The sequence below is a fragment of the Lactuca saligna genome, chromosome 7, assembly GCF_052625555.1.
Source record: "Lactuca saligna cultivar CGN05327 chromosome 7, ASM5262555v1, whole genome shotgun sequence".
Lineage (NCBI taxonomy): Eukaryota > Viridiplantae > Streptophyta > Magnoliopsida > Asterales > Asteraceae > Lactuca > Lactuca saligna.
Window position 1 is genome coordinate 59,115,056 of NC_136423.1, and position 5,824 is coordinate 59,120,879.

Consider the following 5,824-nt stretch of genomic DNA (forward strand, 5'->3'; position numbering starts at 1 on the left):
TGTTTTTTGAACATATCAAACTTGGATGGTGTTTTTTGAACGATTTTGAAACATAGTTACCTCTTTGAGTCATTTCCTATTGTTTTTTTCCTTTACTTATTTTTTACCGGTAGCTACCGGTTACCAAAACGTCAAATTTTGAACAAAGAATGTACTTCGTTGGTGTTTTTTTTTGTACAAATGCTTTATTTGGATTGTGTTTTTTGGACACACCAAACTTGAATGATATTTTTTGAACGGTTTTGAAACATAGTTACCCATATAAATCATTTTCCTATATTTATAATATGGTTTGTTCCTTCTATGCAGAGTACTTACTTTCATCCTATTGGTTGAATTTTTTTTTTTAATTTTTTTTATAGTTTTTTTTGGAATGAATTTTTTTTTATTTACTTTTTGCCTGAGGTATGAGTCATTCGCCACCGTTTCTGACCAGTTGGATTGCTCCACCGCACCACCGACTTAATATCCCCAACTGCTCTACCTTCTTACTTTATCTCTACTTCTACAAATTTTCACCGCCTCTTTTTATTTGCCAAGAGATGATATTCTCCCTTCTTTTCTTCTGATCCACTCACGCTAAACGAAGTGTCTCACCAGCGGTGGTCCTCTCGCTATCTTCCGATTCTCAATTGCTACCAATTTTTAAGCCGCAAAGGAAACCGATGGCCTCTAATCGGCCTTCGAAGGTGATCACCATTTCACCGCCTTATGTCAGCAAGCATGGTCCTCATCCTTGAATTTCTACGAACAATAACTGTTTGATGGCTTAGTAGCTTCGATTATGTTTTTGGTAAGTTTTAGGATTTGATGCGTTTTATGAATTTCATGATCCATTTGATCGTTGTAATAAACAATACTGTGGTTAGATTTGTGTTTTCTGTTAGGGTTTTGATTTGGGGTTCCGAATTTCTCTATCCTAATTTCTCTATCCTAATTGATACTCTATCCTAATCAGGTTTATTTTCTCTAATTTTCGTCCTAAATTTACAATTTGTAGGGTTTTAAATTGATTGATGGGTTTTTGATATTGTTCAATTTGGCCTTTAAGTACATTATTAAATAGGTGTTTTTTTGTTCTCTCGGCACCAGACTTCAAAAAAACAGATAACGACTTCATCTCCTCAGGACTAACAAGACTAACATCAGGCATGACTTTGGCGGTGGTTATTCTTTTGGTAATCTTCTTAATAATAATCCTTATTATTATTTATTTTTTGTTGTGTATATTGTTTTTTGTTTTTCTAAAAATGACTAATTCGTTGTTGTATATATGTTATTATATATGTATAGATATGGCTCTCTGCACTGCTCCGATCCTGGTGGGAGTCATTGTATAGCCATTGTTGTTGGCACAGGAGGTTCTCATATATATTACATGCATTCAAAATGGCCCAACCCAAAGCATTTATTGTTTTTGCATTACAAAAGGTGTAACTACACTCATTTCTTTTTGGCTAGAACAATAAATACATACTATATCATTTCCGACATTGTTTTTCATTTAACTAACAAAACCAGCATTAGTGGACATATAGAACACATAACTTGCTTCTTGATTGGAAAAAGCACTTAATCCTTCTCAAATAAATGGCTTGAGGACTTCTTTACCTACTCTGTGTTCTTTTGGATGCTTAATTTAGAATAGATAGCCATAGATAAATGATTTATTCCTTTTGGGTTTTGTTTTTCAGCACATTGGTTGTTTACAATTTGGATTTTTTTTTTCAGGTTCACTGCTATTATGGTTCGTTATTGAGCTGGATGTATTTTATTTGTTAAAAATATGCCCTCAACCGAGAATGATAAGAAGGTATGAAATATTTTTCTATGTTTTTTTTTTGGAAAAGGTCCAGTAGTGATGGATTAGCTCAAGAAGGAATGAAGTTGTTTGACACTGGAATAATCCCTGAGGTTGTAACATACAACAAGGCACTTGTGAAAGGGTTCTGCCATGCTGCAGGGTAATAGGGTTGTATGTTTTAACGCATTTAGTAATGGTATTTTGTTCCAAGGGATATGTAAAGGAAAAGAAGTTAGATTTATAACATATTATAGAAACATGTTCCATATTTCTCGAATCCTTCTAATTATGTTTGTCTTTTTACTACTTATTTGTAATTTAATTGCATGTTAGTAAGAACATTGATCTCCCATCTGCAATAAAGGAAAATTGAAACTTTAAAAATGCCATTGTGACAATTGGAGCTCCTATTAGGCAAAACATACGGATCCCATTTGGTGAGATGTGTAGGAAAAAAAATTAATTATGCATTTGAGTAGATTGCTTATTTTTATGCAAAAAAAGGACAGTTTTGTTCGCATAATGTTTTTGAGGTAACCTTGGCTTCTTTCTATTTCGTGAAAATCCTCCGCTCTGTTCTAGAAATTTCAGATAAAAATCTGTGAAATCCGGCCACTACATCAAGTATGATTCTCTAAATGTTTTTACAGATATATTATTAGAAAATATGGATTTTTGTAGATTATATGATGTTTCTTCCTAGGTTTTTATGAGTACCAAATTGATATAAAAAATATATTCATTTTCAATCTGTTTGATAACTAATTGAGCCATCTTAAATGGCTTTGTTGACCTTTATCTAATGTTGGAATGTCTCATAAAGACGATTTGGATCTTTATGTTTTGGAAGGGTATATTGGTCAAAATTCAAAACATAGTATTTTAGCATGGAACTTAACTTCAAATAACCAAAAGTCAAAGGTGAAGGTTTCTGAAATTCTATTTTATATTAGGGCTTACTGAATTTGTGCTTGCTAATTGCAGGGCACTGGTGATTGAGAGGGAGTGACCACTTGAAAACATCAATTTCAAATTTTCAAAGCCAAATTGCCACTTCCAAAACCAAGTTCATTTGCTCCGGTGAAAATCACATTGATCTTTCAAACAACTCAAATTATGTTTCTGCCTCTAAATTTTGTCCAGGAAATAGCGAAAGCTCTACGAGTTTGCCTTATTCCTATAATACCAACATACTTATAGTTTTTAACCATAATAGGAACGTACTTTATAGGTATGAATTTGTAACAATTTGTATGTATTTTGCTTCTTTGCGTAAAGAAACATTTGTAGAATGCTATTATTAGCAAAGTACCAATCGAAATGCATTATGTTTACACAATCAAAAAAGAAAACCTCTCCTGACCCATGCAAAGCATGAGTCTCTTCCCTAGTTTGTTTTAAAGATAACTATCATCACATAATTTCAACTTTTTAAATTTTCTGTGTGAATGCTTTTTCAAAAGATGGGAAATCAAATTTCTCTATTCATGGTTTGAATTGATTAAGAACAACAAGGTTATACCATACCACATGTTGTTTATTTTTTAGGAATCAATTATAACTCATTTACTTTCTTATCAATTTAAACTAAGAAAAGTTTAAAAATGTATTTGGATTATAAATCTTGATGTTTCATTCAGAGGTCAAGGATGATTTCTGTTATGATTTCCTAATTTGTTGGAGATTTACACAAAAGGTTTAATGGTGCTCTTAGGGATTAGTTTTTTTTTTTTAAAATATTATAGCAAAAACCTCATTTAAATATATTTTTAGGAACATCTAAAAGGAAATCAGTTAAATACTTACATGAGATATCGAATAGGAGTGACAGCCTTTGGCCTAACGGTAAGTAGTGACTTTCAAATGGGAAGCCATGAGTTTAATTATTACCGTGAGACATAAGAGGTATTTAAGAGTATGTTAGTTCGTCTAAAAAAATTTAATACGTATAGTTAATTCTATCAAGTAATAATTATGTAATTAGGGTACCTTGTATATCATGTCATAGTATGTAAATATAGTAAAAATTATATAATTATTTCAGAAATAGATTTAAGGCCACAACTTTGTGAAATATTCCAACAAATGATGCCACAATTCAAACTTTACGTTGCAAAAGCTAATAAACTTGTGAAACACTTCTATGAGGCATTTTATGGAACACTTTTCCTTTATACAAAAATAGCAAATGGTTTCTTCGAAGGCTTTAGGCCATGGCAAAACAAAGTTACATAGTATATAAATCCTAAATTGCATAAGGATTTGATGGAGATTAGTGTCCATAATAATAACAAACATAATAATATTACTATAAATAGTAGTGTCCTTTTGGGTTACACATAAGAACAAAATAATGCAGATCTGCAATCATATTTATTTGATGGACTTATTTTGTGAATTTGTAACACTTAATCCTTGGAGGTAAATTCCTTCCCTTTATTTTTTAAGTATATTGTTGGGTGTGTATCTACGCCGGACATAGATAGCCTTCTACACGTTGCATAGAAAGGAATCTTGTAGACAGGGTTTTAATGATCTACCTTGGGCATAGATCTGGGTACACAACCCATACCTTCCTAGAGATTAAACACCAATCTTGGAGTTTTGAGCCCTATTTAAGGATCTAACTCTCATGAGGCCCTTCCATTCTCAGCCCCCATTCCCCCAAACGTCCCCTTTGAAACCCTAATCCCTTTTTGGTGTATTTGTAAGCTTAAGAGTGTATTTGTGTGCTTTTGAAGAAAGTGGAATGTGGTGGAGTTTCTTAGAATCTTGAATCAATTTTGGATCCAGAAGTATCTTCCCTTCATCCATCTATAGGATGTATAAAGTATCCACCTTGATGAGTTTACTAATAGATCTAGTTGATGATTAAGAATTTCCATGTTTTGTCCCCACACAACATGCTACTCTTGGCCATTAGAGTATCAATTCCAATAGATTTTGGAGTTCTTTATTCATGAAAATGAGAGTTTGGTCACTCTCATCCATCCATGCATGATCTTTGGAGCTTTAAGTGAGTTGTTGCACTTAGGTTATGATTTTGTGTCCTTGGTATGCATGTAAATGGATAATGTTAGCGACATTATCCATAAAACGTCTATCTACTTTAGATCTGCATGTTTGGTAGTCTAACCTCCTGTATTACGGGCTTAATAGTTATGTTAAGAATTTTGGGAGTACATGGGGTATAATTATTGCTACGCATCGCGTAGCCTTATGTTTCCCCGTTTTTGCTACCTTAGAATCTATGTAGAGCGTGGAGCTATTACGCATGGTGCAATTTAGCTGAATGTTGACTTTTGAATTTTTAACCATTGACCGTTGTGTTGAAGCATGGAAATGCTCTACAAATTATGAGTGATAAGTTGGGTTATTTTATTACCCTTTATTGTTTTTAAGGTACCTCTCTCTACAAATAGAGAGGGAGTGGTCATTGTTTTAGTGTGCACCAAATATGTTGTCTTTTGTTTTAGTCAGAGAGAAACTCTCGGTTGGGATCTCTCCCATCGAAGTTTTCTTCGTTCTTCATATTGTAACCTCTATTTTATTAATGTCATTCAATTACTCATCTTATGAACTTCATTTATATTTTGTTATCGTTAAATCACGGGATCTTATTATTCCACACCTAGTCGATCGTACAAATGGACTCCTATAATTGGTATCAGAGCCGTATATTGAAGATCTAAGTGATTATTTCAATGGAACCACTCCCGATCGACTACTTTCATATTGTATTTTTTGATTTTCATACAAGAATTTCTGGGTTCACAACCAGAAATTTTTTATGATGAGTTTTCAATTTTTGAAGTGTTGATTCTATTATTTTTCAAGCTTTCAAGAATAAACATGGTTGCTGTCTCGTTCGTATTTCTGTTGAAAATCTGGGTTTAAGAAGATTATATCTTGCTGCTGAAAAAAAAAGAAGAAAGATGATATTTTTGGTCTAAAACTCTTGAAGATTTTACTCAAGGCACCTTTTTGCTTCGGAAGGAAGACAAAATATCATGGATATTT

General features: G+C 32.7%; 1 long non-coding RNA gene across 6 annotated transcripts; it reads left to right on the forward strand.

The window, feature by feature from the left end:
• The first annotated feature begins 350 nt into the window (after positions 1-350).
• Positions 351-3,240, forward strand: LOC145005332 (uncharacterized). Of its 6 annotated transcripts, none has more exons than XR_013662546.1 (4): positions 351-793; positions 870-1,178; positions 1,294-1,431; positions 1,732-2,072. It is a non-coding gene; the product is annotated as an uncharacterized LOC145005332 (long non-coding RNA). The 6 variants fall into 6 exon arrangements; XR_013662548.1 differs by having other exon boundaries at positions 888-1,178; XR_013662549.1 differs by having other exon boundaries at positions 362-958; positions 1,093-1,178.
• Positions 3,241-5,824: the final 2,584 nt, after the last annotated feature.